Below are 17053 nucleotides of genomic sequence, written 5' to 3'. Positions count from 1 at the left end.
CTCTCTCTCTCTCTGCTGTAAGTGAAGTCGCTAACTGTCCTTAGAAAGTGCACGTTCTGTGTAAATCCCAGGAGTTCTTTCACGGTCCTGCCTACAGTTTTCCAGCAGACCTCGCTCCCCGCGGTTTCCCTGGACCTACATTCCTCATCCTTTTTTTCAACCCTTTCATTTTCCTCCTTGGTTTCAGTCTTTGCTCCTCAGCCAACTTGGCCTGATTTTGTCAGAATTTAAGTTTTTCTGCCATAACTCCCTTTTACTTCTCATAACTCTTTGTTCAGTGTCACTCTCATTTTTAAGACTAATCCAAAAGTTCAGAGAGCTAGTAAATATTTGTAGGTTTGAGGAATACATTCTGCACCACTGAGTCCAGGAAACATTAAACCTACAAGGCCTCTCAAGCTTTGAACTTTTTTTTTTTCATATTTTTCTCTTTCTTTGGGCTCACTGCTTTTTGATTTTTGCTTAAAACACTCAGAGTTTTTCATTGTTCATTCTTATTCTTCAGATCTCCACACAAATGCCAGCTCTTCAGACAAGATTTCACTGCCGTGCTCCCAAATTATTACATATTGACAACTATTATTAAAATAGGCAATTTGTTTATTTTTCTGTATCTTTCCTGGTAGACTATCAGTTCTTCATATTTTTTTCTCCATCTTCTCTGGAAGAATGTCATTTCTTAGAAATTTGAGATCTCTCTCTCTCTCTCTCTCTCTCTCTCTCTCTCTCTCTTTACCATTTCCTCATATCCTCTGAGTCACATTTAGACAAATGTTGAACACTCATGTGACACCAAATGATTTAATTTCCTTTTCTTCTCTTTTCATCACTACTTCAGTTATTTTCAAAGGTTTTACATTACAATCTTTTATAACACTTATAAACTTATTAGATAATTATTTCTTTAACTTGCAATTAATTTTTTTTTGCACTGAGTTGTAGAATTTTGCACGTACTAAAGGCAAGACTTTGCTATTAGTGTTCACATATTTTCTAAACTCTAACTGTATCTTATCACATAAAATGGAAATGTTTTATTTAGAACAGTAGTTTACCCAATATTCTGTAGCAGGTAAATACAAAGATTATGACAATTACATGTTTTACAACATGTCCTTTCCACAGTGCTTTTCAAAAATATGATTAAAATTATAAACTAGCTCAGTGTATAATACATATTTAAATATATCCATCCCTTAAAAATAAGCCTATTAACGTGTTCAGTGTTCCTGACTTTTGTGCTGTTATATGTGGATCTCACAATGTTTTGGCGTAATATAATTCTAACTTTTAAATACTACTACAGAAACTCAACAATGTACCAGTTAAACATAAGGCTCTTGAGCCTTTTCTGTTATGTTAAGCTTGTCCCTAAGACATCTTCCTTAAATATCTAAGAATTTATAATGCAAAGGACAAGTCTTGCTTTCATAGTATTATATATAACCCACTACACATCTTATAAGCTTAATATTCCCATCATATATTTATAATCAATTCATAAGTTCATTTCATTGTTTTCATTACTTAAAATTTCTATTACTAGGGTAGTGGAATTTCATTTTAATTTTCAGTTTTCAAGAATTTGTAATTAAATAAAATGAGTTTTAACTCCTATTTCTACATGTAACTAATTTAAAATGTCTTGTGGTTTGGTTTTCTTTCATTTATAAACATTGTTTTCAAAATCACTACTTAAAAATTTTTGTTTTAGACTGATGTGATAGAGCAGAGCTGAAACCCTAGAAGTTAAAAGTTAGGAAGCTGACAGGAGCATTGCAGGTTCAATGCCAGCCTGGGGCAACATAGTAAGATACTGTCCTGAAAACAGAAAATGCTAAAACAAAAAATAAAAAAGTAAAAACAAAACCATATTTTTTAAAAGGCATAAAATAATCCTATGTTCTCTGTCGTATACAATTAACATACAAAGAAAAGGATTTGAACACAGTATATATGTATTATTTGACATTTTATAATAAGTACCTTAACTAACACACATGCTAATCTAATGTGTGTTAAAAGTTTAGCTTTGCCATTTATTTATTATGCTTATTATGTTATGTTGGGGATTTCCAATAAAATCTAGGTACCTTTGTCTCATTGATTTTATTTAATAAAGTTTTCTGAAAGATTAAATAAAGTGATGAATGTAAGTCATTTGACTCAAGACATGACCTGTACTCTAAACTGTTAGCTGTTTTACTTACTGGTAGTATGCATAAAATTACTGTTACTATTGAATCCCAGATATTCCTCCTCTCTAAGACGATCCTTGAATAATGTGCAGATTTCTCTTTATTTCCTCACAATTTAGTCCATGATTTCATGGAGCGCTTCTCCCTGTATTTGTATAACCAGAAGCTTGAAATGCTTTGTAGAATTTCTAAATTCAGTATACTTCTAAACATAGTGAATTGCAGTGTTTATCACTTTCCAACTATTTTGAATACTCACAATTTATGGTTGGAAGGAAGTTAAAGTTAACAGTCCTCAATCACATTGTGGAAAGCACATTGAGTGTGGTAGCCAAGTTAAAATGTCTTCAAATGTCTACATCAGAAATGCAAGAAATATTATCATAGAGCAACCAAGCACCGCAGACAAACACAAGGGAAAAAATGCCATTAGGTTCTCCAGGCATACACTACTTGCCAAGTGTTTGAATAGACCTTTGTACTGCAAATGACTGAGTCTCATCATGGGTTGAATTACATCCACACAAACAAATATGCTGAAATCCTACTTCTCAGCACCTCAGAATGTGATATCCTTTGGACATTGGCTTTTCAAAGACCTTTACCCACACCAAAGTAATCCCATTAAAAGGACTTTAAGCTGGTCCCTCATTCAAGATGTCCAATGTCCTTATGAAAGGGGAATCTTGTAATCAAACATGGTACAAACATGCATAGGGAGAAGAAAATGTAAAAACACAGGAAGAGGATTGTGTGACAAGTGGTGTGATATAAACTAAGAAAGTCAAAGGACAGGAGATAAATAGACAAGAAGAATCTCGCTGTAGGCTAGTCAAGAGATACAATATATCTGCTGGTACTGTGATTTATGCTTCTTGCCTCTAGAATTTTGCAGCAATCCTTTTCTGTTTTAAACCTCTTAGTCTGTGGTACTCTGTTATGGAAACAGGAGTTCTGTCTGATACTAGAGGAGTAACAAGCTTACCAGGTACCAGTCAATCACCTGAAAAACTGTAAACACAATTCTAACAGTATTTAAATATACCTTGTGTTAAACCTACTTATGAATTTGATTAGTGACCAAAAATGACTTTATAAATTTCTTTAATTGATTTACACGAGTTAATTCTAAATAATTTATCCAGTGTACTAAAAAATTGTCCCAGAAATGAAAATATCTACTGCTTAACTACTTTTCCATATAGATAGAGTTAAAGACAGAAGTAGAGCTCAGGAGGTCCAGGTGGGGGTGGACAGAGAGAGAGAGCGGGAGAGAAAGAGAGAGAGAGAGAGAGAGAGAGAGAGAGAGAGAGAGAGAGAGAGAGCTTTACAATACTGTAAAAATAGAACTTTTAAAATTTTTATTAACCCATAAAAAAACATGATCTCTTTTACATGGACAAATACCAGCTTCACTTTCATTGTTAAAAATAATTAAGGTAATAAGAATTACAGTGATTATAAACAATGAAACTTTAGGAAAATATATGAATGTGATTAATGAAGTATTGAATATATGGAATAAAAATATTTAAAAATAAATCAACATCTGTAATAAAGTTTTTATTTGTCAACATATTGACATTTTTAAAACAGTAATAGGCAACTTATTCATAATGCTAACTTGCATGACCTGCTTTTTAATCCGATCAGTCATTCATTTGTGAATCATATCCACCCACAGGTAGAATTTGTTCTGATATGTACAAAGCAAAAAACAACAAAAATTTCAAAGGTTAAGACTCTTAGGAGAAAAACAGTATACAAATGTAGGTCTAGAATCATTGTACCTTACATAGAATGCTTCTGTGACTTATAGATGTTTTAAATTAGATACAACTCACCAAAAAGTCAATAAATAAGAAGAGAAATATCTGGGCAGGCAAAATTAGGAGATGATGAGTGGCTTGGTTTCTCCAATGGGCAAGAAAAGGAGATGTGAGTTGTGTTCTTTATCATTTATCCTAATATTATTCAAAAATATACTTTAAAAGAATTTCTCCTAGGATACAGACACAGGGAATACCTAATAAAACTTGGCATTAATGGAGCAGGAAACAAAGATCTGGAGAAAATTACATAAATCCTCAATACTTTTGCGATCTGTAGTACAGTGCTTGATTTTTGTTGTCTTAGAAGACTGGAATGTAGTAATTCTAACTAATTCATGCACTTACTAATGAGCTATCAACTCTCTGCCTTTCTTTTTATTTCCTTTAGTATTTATTTTTACAAAATCCAATAATTTCTTTAACTTCTCAAGGGAATAAACTTGAAAGAAATCAATTTAGTATTGTCTGCATACCAAATCTCCAATCTCTGGTTTTGCAGATACTCTTCTTTGTGTTTGTTTATATTTTCAACATAGGATTGCACTAAATCTGTAGAACACTGTGTAACATGGACATTTTTACTTTAATCTTTCTAATCCATGATCATGGTACAATTTTTCATCTATTTGTATGCTTTACTTATTGCATCAATATTTTATACTTTTCCGTAAACAAAATTTCACTGCCCTGTTAAGTCCTGAGTATATTAATTTTATTTTTGCTGCTGTTGTAACTGAACTTTTTTTATTTCTTTTATAATTTCTTATTGTCTATAAATGCTACTGATTTTTAAGTTTGGCTTTGTATTCTGCACTTTACTAAATTTGCTTGTCAAGTATCATTCTTGGGAATTTTGTGAGAGCTGTTTTCTTCTAAAGGGTCCGTTTCAGAGTAGGTGATTCCTTCTCAGTTCTTATATTTCACATAAGTGGAATTGACAAATTTTTGGATCTACTTTGGCATGTCATATGATCCTACCAAGTAGTATTAGAAATGATAGGGTAAAAATTGGCATTAAGTAGTCCAATTATCTGAAACTATTTTCTCTCTATAACATTCACATTTTTATCCATCTCTTGAAAGGAAAATATATAGTTTAGTAGATTAGAAAGTGAAATTTTTAATTTATCTGGAGGATTCTGATGACATTTAATATGTACAAATTTCAATGTGAAAGAAAACGCAACAGGCTAAGTGAAGTAAGTCAGACACACAAGGTTCTATATCGCCTGGTTTCTCTTATATTACAGACCCAAATTGTAAACAAAGAGCAAAATGCAAGATATGTAATAGGAAGTAGTGAGATAGATGTTTCTCAAATAAGAAATAGCTAGAGATGGAGGGATGGTGGGGGGAAGGCGAAAGGAAGGGGTTAAATAGGGATTAAAATGTGATGTAGATGGTACCAAGGAATGTACACTTCATTTACTGCAAACTTGTACTAATACAAAATGAAAACAAAAACCCTCATGTAATTTTCTGAGCATACTGCTGAAAAGGAAGGGGTAAAATAATTTTGCTCTGAATCTGCAGTAAAGTTTTCCATTTGATTCCCTTTTATTAAGAAATGAGCCTGGAGTCCCAGAATTTGGGAGGCTGAGGCTGGAGGATCACTTTGAGTTTGAGGTTAGCCTGGACTACATAATGAGATCCTGTCTCAATTAAAACAAACAAAAGAAAAGAATTGAGTTGAAATCAGTGTTAGATATTGCAATCTATTATCTAACTCACCTTAGTACCAAAGGTAGTAGGAAAAAATGGGTGTACAATTTAAATGTTGTTTCTTTACAAAGAGTATTTTTAAAATCTGGATTACAGCTTATATTAGTCCTAAAAAGCCATGCTTGATTTTTCAAATGCATCTTGCATTAGGCAGAACCAAGATGGCATGCTCACCACTTCGAGGCCAGGTTCGGGTATGTAGCAAGGTTAATGCCAGCCTGGATTGTGTAGTGGAAAAATCAGTCCAATCAACGAACGAAAAGAAAACAAAAGAGGGGAAAAAGACAAAATAACCTATGAATTAAAGGTAATGAACAACCACCAAGTACAATTTAGATGTCTTTTGAGCCTACTTGTCATGTTGTCATCCCATGTAATTCCTGAGTACAGGAAGCGGTATTTTATATGTACATTTCAAGTATACCTGAGAACTGTAACGCTGTGGCTCAGTAGAACAAGTTCCTCATGTTCTCAATGTATCAACCTATTGATACCTTACCAGTCATAAACGGCTATTGAATGAAAGTAAAGTATTCATAGACATCAGTCTCTGTGTTTGATTAATAGTATATATTAGCACTGGTACCAGTACAGGAAGGTAAATTGTATTATTATCTCAAGTTTACTTTCACTTATATAAATTTTATGGTGTTAGTATCAGCTCATATCACTATCACCATTTTTTAAAAAAGAAGAACATAAATAATTTGTGGTAAGTATTACCCCAGGTTTTGCTGCCTGGTTTAGTTTTGTGTTCATCTAACAATAGTTACCTTGATACCATTTACTCAGATATTTTGAGATTGTAGAAGCATAAAAAGCAGTGTCTAAATATGGTTGAATATAGCAGGGGACAATGCTAGCAATTAGCTGCAAGTGAAAAAGAGTGGAGAGAGAGTGTCAGAACAGGTCTAAAAAAATGAAAATTTGCCTTGAGAATCTTATAAATGAGCAACAAAACAGAGAAAAGAGGCTTTCCACCTTTGTACAATTTAAAGACATAGTTATCTTTTAGCGGAGGTTGCATGAAGTACTTCTCTGTGACCTCTCTGAGTTCCTTTCATCCCAGGTATCTCTGATTCTGTAATGACTATCTCTATGGATAACAGCAGATAGATAACAAATAGAGGGAAAAAAGGGACATCACCTCAAACACTACTAATAAAGGTAGAATTAAGTCATTGCCATGGCACTTCTATCAAGACATCATTCTTGTAAAACTCTTAAGAAAAAAGATTTTTAAAATATTCCATTTTAATTAGATTCCAAGTTGTATTGACCCATCATTGGGTGTGTTATGAGTCTATTACAGGAAAAAAATTGTTATCCACAATCTCACTAGCTATGGTCTCTTAGAAACAGATCCCACGAAGACGAATACCAACAGGGATGTGTTGCCTGGGAACAAAGGAATGCTTCACTTTCCCACTAGTCTAAATAGTCAGTTGATTTATCTGGAAACAAAAGCACAACATTCAAAACCTTACAGTGGTATCTACATAAACACATTTAAAGCTAATGCTTCCTTGAAAGATGTGTTCAAGTGCTAAGCCGGAGTATAAAAGCAGCCAGTCTATCAATCCATGCCGGTGATTAACTGGGAAATCTAAACAGAACAGTAGGAGGCAGAAGCCATGAAAACATACAAGAGCAAGAAAACAATTTTGGCCACGAAAAAGTCTAAATATTCAACAGTAGAAGTCTGGGAGCCTGGTATAAAGGTTTTGGAAATAAGTGCCGTGTAAGCTTTGTGCATGATGATCCTTTACAGGTGATGCTTGTTGTTCTACTTAGAAGTGATACCCTAATATGGGGAATTCAGTTGAGTCACTTTATAGCTCACCAATATTGAATACTGAGTAACACACATTCTACAGTAAAACACAATGACCATGTAAAATTGGAAACCCATTAGTAGTCATAATAATTAATAAACATTTTCATGTATAAAACATTTTTCATCAAATAAACAAACGTGCAAAATATATTTTATGATCACACCGACATGAAGGGATTCATACGTTAGGACATTTCATTAACCAAAAGCTTTATTTTTTTTCTAATTTAAAAGATTACATCACGTGTGCACTCTAAGCCATGTATTGCCTGTTAATAGGGAATTTGACTCAGATCACATTCATCTCCAGCATGTGTGACCTTTAGAAAGATACCCAACACTATGTTTAGAATTTGCCATGTGCAAAATTAGAGGACATTTCTGGCACCTAACCCTAAACCTGGGGTATAAGGTTAGAAATGAATCACGTTAATCCATCTTGGAAACTAAAGGGTGCATGGATAGGGCAAGGATGGGAACCATGAGAGATGAAATGTGTGAGAAGGGAATTTGCTAGCTAAGCCTCAGGGAATAGAAACAGAGGTCTCTGAAGGGGACTTAAATTCCTAAGTACACTGAGATCTTTTTACCTCAATAACTATGTCACATGTATTTATATGCTGCCATTTTTCAAACACAGTTTCTCTTCAGTTTAAAAAAAAAAAAAAGATCATTGAAGTCATTGACTTCATGTTGTTACAGCACGTTTTTTCAAACAACCCTAAAAAGGCACATTTATTCTTAATGTAGCATTTTTTTAATTGACAGAAAAAGAAGGTAATCATTGGTGTCAATGAGATAATTTGGAGGATTACAGAGTCAAAAGTTTGAAAATTCAGAACTGAAGGAGACCATAATTATTCAGTGAAAGCCACAAATTTTGCATCTTGATGCAACTGAATCTCAAGAGAAGTTTGCATGTTACCACAAATTAAGGTTATAACTCAACTCTCATTCTTATGCTCAGTGCCCCACCTCACAGCATAGCAGAGAGAGGTGTTCTAAGAAAGTGTTTTTTAAAAAGTGCCATTAATGCTGATTGGGGGTTTTGGTAGAAAGAATGAAGAGTTTGCATTATTCCAAAAAATATGCATCTCTAATGTACTTGCTTGTACTATGCAGTAAAGGAAAGACAACCCAACCATCAGTTACTTCTAGTTTATTCAACAGCATATGCAGACAGCAAACAAGCCAGCATTTGTATGCTGGTAAGTGCCAGCAATAGAATGGACAGAGTACCAGGGCTGTGAAAAGTACGAGGATGAGATGTGGTATGGGAAATCAGAAAATACTTCCCTGATTAAAAAAAAAAAAAAATGAACTAGAATAAGACGTAAAGACAGAGCTTAGGTAAAGGAGGTGCGAGAGGGTGTTTCACGTAGAAACAAATGGGGAGGCAGGCATAGCTTTCCGAAGGCAGAAGAAACATCGGTAAGGTTGGAACTATGGAAATGCAGTGTGCAGGGGGTCAGGACAAGCTGGAGTGTTGGTGTGGTCAGCTTATTTACCCATTGCAGTACGAATTGTGCAATTCACCGTTAACACAATGGCTTGCCCATGAGTATCTGAATATAGCCATGATGCAAAATGATAGCAGCCTGGGATAGGATGGTATCAGTAGAAGAGAAAGAAAAAGATAAAGAATATAGTGGTTTTAGAGGCACAATGTACAGAACTTGACTTTTATTTGTAAGGGCTGAAGCCGATGAGGAACTATCAAGTATGATGCTCACTGCCTAATACAATGAACTGGTGGTTTGTCTACTTTTTCTAAGACAGTTTACAGCATGGCAAAAAGAAAGACTATAGTGCTTTTATTTTTTTCCATGTGCTGTCTTCCTGCTAGTCCATCTTCTAAAATTAGTTTAATAAGGTCCTAGTTTTAGCTCAGTGGCATAAGTGCTTGCCTGGGAAGCACAAGGTAGTGAGTTTGATCCCTAGTACCAATAAATAAATAAATATTAGTTTAATAGGATTAAATAACCCAAACAAAAGTAAGATGAAACTTGGAAAACCTGGATGCAATCAGATTGTTTATTAATAATTCTAACATGTAGGTACCGTCTGTCATTTATCAGACACTATTAAGATAGCAATATGAACATATTTATTTTTATCCATTTCTATCTTTAATCAATATGAAGTAGACACTATCTCTATTCTTATTTTTATAGAAGAAAAAAGGAAACACAGATGGCTCAAGACTTTACAGAAATAGAAGTGACAGAGGCACACAGAAAGGTCATGGTACTAACAGTCATGCTACCCTGCCTCTCTTAAAAGACTCCTCTAGTTTAGTTCTACACAAAAGGTGTCAAGGAGTCTTGACAGCCTTCTTACTTGTTTCAAAGCCGGAAAATTTAGAGAAGAAAACCTGATAACCTGATAAACATTAAGTAGCATTACTGTCACTGCTGTCCTTTTGAGAACCAAAGAAGCACCATAATGAATCTACAGGTGGGAACAGAAACAGAAACAGATTTCCGTTTCTAGTTCCAGCTGTAATAATGCATATAACCAAAATGACAACTTGGGAAATTTTCTAGTCCCTTTTCCAACACCTTTGTCATTTTAGGAGCCTTGGAATAATATACTTTTACGGTGCAGAAATTCTAAAATGCTCACTTTTTTATGAACAAAGAAAATATATTAGTAGTAGCAGTCATGAAACTCTTGTGATATCTTTTATCTTGCTACAGCTTGACAGGTAGAAGCCTGTGATCTCTGTACTCCATTGGACATACATGAAACGTTAGCTTGCACGGAGAAATGGTGTTATGTTAAGTTCCTGAATTGATTACCCCATAAATTTCATGTAGTCAGGTTTTAGCATACTACATTTTCGTAGTATCTTTCAGAGTTCATCAACTAAATGATATTTCAACCTAGGTAAATAAGCCTATTTCGTACATGTGTGATGTGTGATTCTGAGTCAAGCTTTGGGTACTATAGATAGTTAACATTTTAGTGAAGAATGTAATTCATAAGTACACTTTTTAAAAGACAAAGCAGACATCCACCTATCTCACTTTACATTATTCTTACTCGTTAGTAAAATTTAAAATGAACAGGATGTTGTAATAATGATACATCCATGTTCAATGATGAATCCCTTATTGCTGTTTTTAAAACAGCTGTCCATCAGATACAAAGTACACTATAAACAAAGTCTATTTTTGATTTACATTTTTTAGCTTAACTTGGGGATTATATTTAAGTTTATCTGACATGGAACAGCATATTTTAGTCAATGCTGATAAAAACTCTGGCAAAACCTAACTTTTCATAGAAATTTGTCTCAGAAGGACATAACCTTTTCTGTCAGGACTGCAACTCTCATTGCAAAATGAGAAAATTAAATCACTAGGGAATGCTAGAAAAGACAAAAAACTTTAAACTGAATGCCACTCATAATACTAGAAAGCAGAGTAAATGATGTGTTAGCTTTGATACAAGAAAACATCTATGACATTATCTATCATTAAGTTGAAAAATCTGTCAGGTACATTTTCCTTACAATGATTTTTTTTAAAGTAAGTCTGGGATTGAGCTGTTTAAGTAATATTTGACTCATACAGCAATTTAAAGAAAATTTGCAGCCCACCTATAAAATTTGGACCAAGGAGCACATCAGGACTCCAGATCCCTTAGCTATATTCTGATGGCATGTCAACTTATACTCTATGACAATTTGCTATGGTCAAAATGTTTCCAGTCTACACAGTGAGCTAAGGAATTTCTTTAGGTATTGGTCAGTTAGCAAAGGCTTTCTTAAAAGTAATGTACTATAAGGATAAAAGAATTAAATAAAATAAGGAGAAATGAATTGCAAGAAATATAGATGTTTGTTGTCAAACCCAATATCATTTAGTGTATACCATGAAGAAGAAAAAAAAATACATGCTTCAAGTATAATGAACCTCTAAAACAGTAAAATATTTTCTTTTAGGAAGGTAGAAATACACTTTTACCTTATTTATGAAATATTAAAATTAACTTCATGCATTTTTTGTGTTTCTTCTGCTTGTGGATCTATTTCTAAGGAATTTCATCACAAATGTAATTTTATGCAGCAATAGTAAATTACTATTATAATCAGAAATTTGGTCTTACAGTTAAGTACATAAATCAGTTGTTTTCTCTGTAAAATCTTGTGATATCATGATTCTTTTATTTACTATTAATTTGGGTGCAATCATGAGAAACTCTTCATTTGAAAACATTTTAGAGCTTTGCAAATTTTTCTAGAGGCCTCTCAACACTGATATTTAATGTATGCTTCTTTGAAGTTACATAATATTTCGGTTTTCTAGTTTTTACAGAGTAACATTTGATGTTCTAAGTGCTAGATTTTTCTGTGTTAATCCATGGCTGTGCAAAAGCATCAAGACTGTTCTTTGATGTCACTTTCATCTGCTTTATGAAATCTATGACTCACTGCAAAATTTTCGATGTCACTTTGCAGCTCTTGGCTCTACATTTGTGAACACTGTCAAATTTAAAACGAAAAACATCAGCAAGATTTTAAAGTTTTTTAGGTAACAAACATTTTCTTTCTACAAGAAGATATGATGGAATGGAGACTAATCATAGATGCTTTTATGTATTTAATAAACTTGTTCATATTATGATGGATTTTGTGATTATAACTTTAAGGAGTTAGCAAATTTATTCTTTAAAGTCTTAACAGTAAATTTTTAGGACTCTCTTCTCTTCTGTTTAACTGAGACTGTAGGATAAAAACAGACATGGAACAACATAAAACAATGAGTATTCTTGTGTTCAAACAAACTTTATTTACAGTAATGGGCTGGCTTCGATAAGAGGGTCTTCGTTTTCTGATCTCATCACTAAATTTATCAGGTAATGAAGTTGGCCTCTTTGAAAAAAACAAAAATTCATTTTTTTCCAAGAAATGAGAAATGGAAAAAAATCTCATCAAAGATTACCTCCAAATATACACACATTGGAAATTAAATATCATTTGTATGCAATTATTTTCTCTAGAGATCACCCTCAAATACTTGCTTCAATCTTTTAGTTTGACATTTCTATTATTAAAGTAATAAAAATACAAAAATATTGCACTAATAATAAAGTATGACTGAAGTGTATAGAAAACTTTCTTTATGTGAAAAACTTTAAATATATACTTTTAATAAAAATTATATTTTATATATAATATTAGGTTTGTGACTGCTTGACTTTCCATTTTTGTTCAGTTTAGAAACCGAGGTAACCTAACCCATGTAACCTAACCCAGGTAACCCAACAATAATCATATAAATAAGAGGAATGCAGTTATTAGAAACACTATGACTTCAGAATTAGAGGTAAGAAGCCAATCAAGTTGATTTCAATCAAGTGTGTACAATCATTTGTCCATGATGATATTCTTTCATTAACATATTTGAAATGGAAATGCTTCCATCATTAAAAACCCTTAGTCCTGAATAAAACAGTGAGTGTATCTGGAATGGTTGTTGACACTGACACTTGGGTATCAGTAGTGACAGCAGTAGTGAGTGCTTATTAGAGGAATAATAATCTGAACCATAGCTAAATTAAGTCATCTTATACTGGACCCCTATTTACTGTTCAGCTGTCCCTGCCCTATGCCTAAGTTATGTGCCAAACTGCAGCATGGCACAGTCAGCTGCAACTGTGGCTGGTCAGTGCTTGCTAAGGTCAGCAGAGTTCCTGGAACAGAAGGTCATGGAGTGTAGCATATATAACTCTGCCTAGAACTTCTATTTATTACTTCTGCTTTTTAATGTTTACTGTAGAACCCTATAAAACTAGTAGCTTAGCAGAAGAGGGTAGACAAATGTTATAGTACTGGACCATGCAAAGCATTCACTGCCCCATAGGGGAGTAACACTAAAAAGCTCGTTTACTGTCCAACTGAAGTCACTTAAGTCATTCCTTAGACTGTGAGGCTCTCTCAGTTTGGGGTAAATATTTTGCCTATATTTCTCCAGAAAGTTTAATGATCAGTGGCCTATCAAATTCCTTCTCACCAAGTAGACATTGGGTAGGTCCTGTTGAAATACAACTAAAACATAGTTTCTTTACTAACAGTCTTCGAACTGGAGAATGCATCTTTTCAGTTCCACCTTATTGGAGCCAAAGATTATGAAATATGATTCTAATAATTGGAAACCATAAATTGTCATCAAGCCATATAATTAATAAAATACTAATTTCTTAATTTTTATGTTTTATACCAATCACAATTCTAAAACAAATAATTGCTTAGAAAAAAAGAAAAAAGAAAACATACATAGTACTTATACTCTGCAAAATTATAAGTGATAGAAGTATAAAAATATATACACAGTTCATAACTAAAACTCTATCATTCTACATATGCATATATATACATATATGTGCAAAATGTATATATATATATATATACAGATATATGTATTTGTAATATATGTATATGTACAAACTATATACACACATATACAAAGTATTCTAATACAATAGGTATATGAGAACTCATGATAAAATTAATTATGCATATTTTAAACAATCACTGAGCTTTCAATCATCCCAAGTCATAGAGCTACTAATTGGCAAATTCAGAATTAGAATCTAGGAAGTCAGCTTTAGAATTCATGCTGTTACTATCCTCTTTCACAATTTTATTAAATCTCTCCATTTCCAAATCTAAAACTATTAAAACTGCTATTTTTAAAGGAAATACTCAATATAGGCCTAAATTACATCACATAGTTTCTAAATACTCATATAGCAGTGCATATGCATGAAGTTATGATGAGACAAGACTGTTTCTAGGGAGAGATTCATTGTTTACAGATCTATACTTGACACATAAAATTCTTTGCACCTTGTCTCCTACTCAAGGTTCATGTAATACTTTCGGAAATTAAAATGACTTAGATAAGTTAGAAAATAAGTCATCAGAACCAAATGCTAATTTATCATTCACTTGCACCATGAAAATAATAATGTATGTCTTTTTCAAACAACTAGCAATAAATATTGTAGAAGCAATATACATTTCAGATCCATCATTTATGCCTCTTTCAGTAAAAAAACAGTGAATTCACATAACCAAAATGAACTTCTCCTCTATGTTTTCAATTAATAGGGTTTTAATGTGTTTATAAAATATCTGGCTGAATTTAGTGAAACAGCCAATTAAGAACCAGGTGCTGCTATTGTATAAATAGCCTAAGATGTGGATTGCATTAATTACAGTTAGTCTCTATCTGAGTTCCAAACCATCCTAGTAAAAACAGAATACAGAGTATTGCCCATTTTCTTAATTTAAATCTAGATGGTGTTTTAATATCTCATTACAATTTTAAAGGATGGAATCAAGTTCTCTAAGGCATGCAGAGCTCCTTGGTAATTTCACATACAAGATGGTATTAATAATAAACTTTTATTTCCATTCATTTTTTCTCATTAATTCATTCTTCTAAATTTTAGATTTTGCAATGGGATCTTTTTTCCTCCCCCTGTTACAGATGTTTGGATTCTCTAATCCCCTAAGGTATCAGGGGTATGCATATCCCATCTGCAGTGACAAACATATCTGGTGATTAGAATTTCATATAAAGCAAAATACTAATACATCATTAAGCCTACAAAATATTTAGTCCTCCATATGTTGTTTGTGCTTCAGATTTCTCAAACATATTGCTATAAAATACAATTCAGAATAAATAATAGATTAAAGTGAAGGCAAGAGCAAAGAGTATTTGGATTTTGAAAACTGTTTTATACTGTGTTTGTATGAAGTATGCTATTCAACTCTCGGCATTCCTTACTCCCAGACATGAACTCTGAATATTCAGTCGATGAGGTTTGCATAAGATATTGTCGAATAATACATTTGGCATCAAAAGGAGCTTAATTTCACATGGGCGGGAAAAACTCATTAGAAGTTTCCTGAGTGGGCATTAATTGCCATCCGTCTTACACAAAATACTCTGCTTTCCGGAGTTCATGCAATGAAGTAAAGACCCTGTTTGCTAAGAGCTTAAATGCAACCTTATGTTTCACTGCATCATTTAAGAAATAAATCAGTTGCAAAGAAAACCTACATGCATTTTATTGCTCATAACAACCCCAAAACCCCAAAGGTAAAATGAATCTAAAATAAGAAGCTTCAAAACAAAAAGAACAAAATGCTAAAAAGAAAAAAAAAATATTTCTCAGTAGTACTGTATTCAAGGCATACAATGACAGCTAGAAAAGGACTAGTAAAAAAAAAAAGCACTAATTATATGAAAAAGGACTACAAAGGCAAGTCTAAAATTTGGACTATCCAGTAATTAACAACAGGTAATGTGCACAGTTTTCAGTTTTGACTTTAATATCATTTGTTTTCCTTTCTACTGTGTTTCTCAGCCACTGTGACAATTTTCCTTTGTTTCTATTTTTTCTGTGATTACTTCAGTTAGGGAATAGGAAAATAAACATTAGAGGGTTTCAAGTCCTACTGAAATAATGTAAATGATACATTTTACCAGAACTATATGCCAAAAATCAAAAAAAAAAAAAACATATCCAAAACTCATGACCTGAGTATTTTAGTTTCAAATATGAACAAAAATATGACCCTTGAGAGTAAGAAATTTAATATTTTTCTTATTTAATGAAGACTTGGACCCTCCTGAGTAAAACCATTTTAGGAATATTTTTCATTAGACAAAACAAACCAAAAATGAGAAAGACCTTTCAGGTCAGAGAGACCAACCCCTGGAGACGACAGAGGGCAGAATAAATACGCCAGTGTTTTGTCCCCTTGAGTGTGAGAGTTCCGAGTCTTAGGCCAGCTGCTGACCTTTTATTTACAGTGTTATTTATTATTCATATTTTATTAAATATTTAAAATGCCACCTATTGTATTTGATGACTATTATGAGAAGAAAAGGTCCCTGTTCTTCAGATCCAGGTAGTTAATATCCTTGCCTTGGCATTAATTATATGGCATTTCTTTTGTAGTTCCTGAAGCTTCATGCTTGTATTGAACAGTGAGCAGCTGCAAAGCCCTTGGTAGAAACCACACTTCACCAAGAAGATGGCGAACCTCAGGAATAACTTCTCTGGACCACTTGGTTCTTTCACAGATACATCATTTCCTATACTTATTTCAGCAATACTACTGGCAAATGATATGAAAAGTGATTACCATAAATAAAAGCAGCAAAGTCTCCTAAAACAAATCAAACATAGTGTGGACCTTTCTTAGAGGTACTTTATTATTTATTTTCTAGCATTTCTATGGCCGAGCTCGCTTTGGCAGCACATACACTAAAATTGGAATGATACAGAGAAGATTAGCATGGCCCCTGTGCATTTCTATGGCCACTGTTATTAAATGAAATTTATTAAACCAATAGATGCTCACATCTTGCCTTGAAACCCAACTGTTTCAATTGTGTAGAAGCTGGAAGGTAACCAGAAGGGAAATACCATTCAAA

At 33.2% G+C, this 17053-nt stretch overlaps 1 long non-coding RNA gene and 1 other non-coding gene across 2 annotated transcripts in view; one reads left to right on the top strand and one right to left on the bottom strand.

Annotated features, from left to right (window-relative positions):
* Positions 1 to 17053, bottom strand: part of LOC134471711 (uncharacterized) — a 1254606-nt gene that overhangs the window by 319412 nt on the left and 918141 nt on the right. The gene's annotated exons all lie outside the window — the stretch shown is intronic.
* On the top strand, positions 16860 to 16970 carry LOC111757842 (U6 spliceosomal RNA). Its single transcript, XR_002792106.1, has one exon. It is a non-coding gene; the product is annotated as a U6 spliceosomal RNA (small nuclear RNA).

This window comes from Cavia porcellus, unplaced genomic scaffold (assembly GCF_034190915.1).
Source record: "Cavia porcellus strain 051 isolate PalLab524CR breed Dunkin Hartley unplaced genomic scaffold, mCavPor4.1 scaffold_19, whole genome shotgun sequence".
Lineage (NCBI taxonomy): Eukaryota > Metazoa > Chordata > Mammalia > Rodentia > Caviidae > Cavia > Cavia porcellus.
Note: the sequence above shows the minus strand (reverse complement) of the source record. Positions and strands in the feature narration are given on the sequence as shown.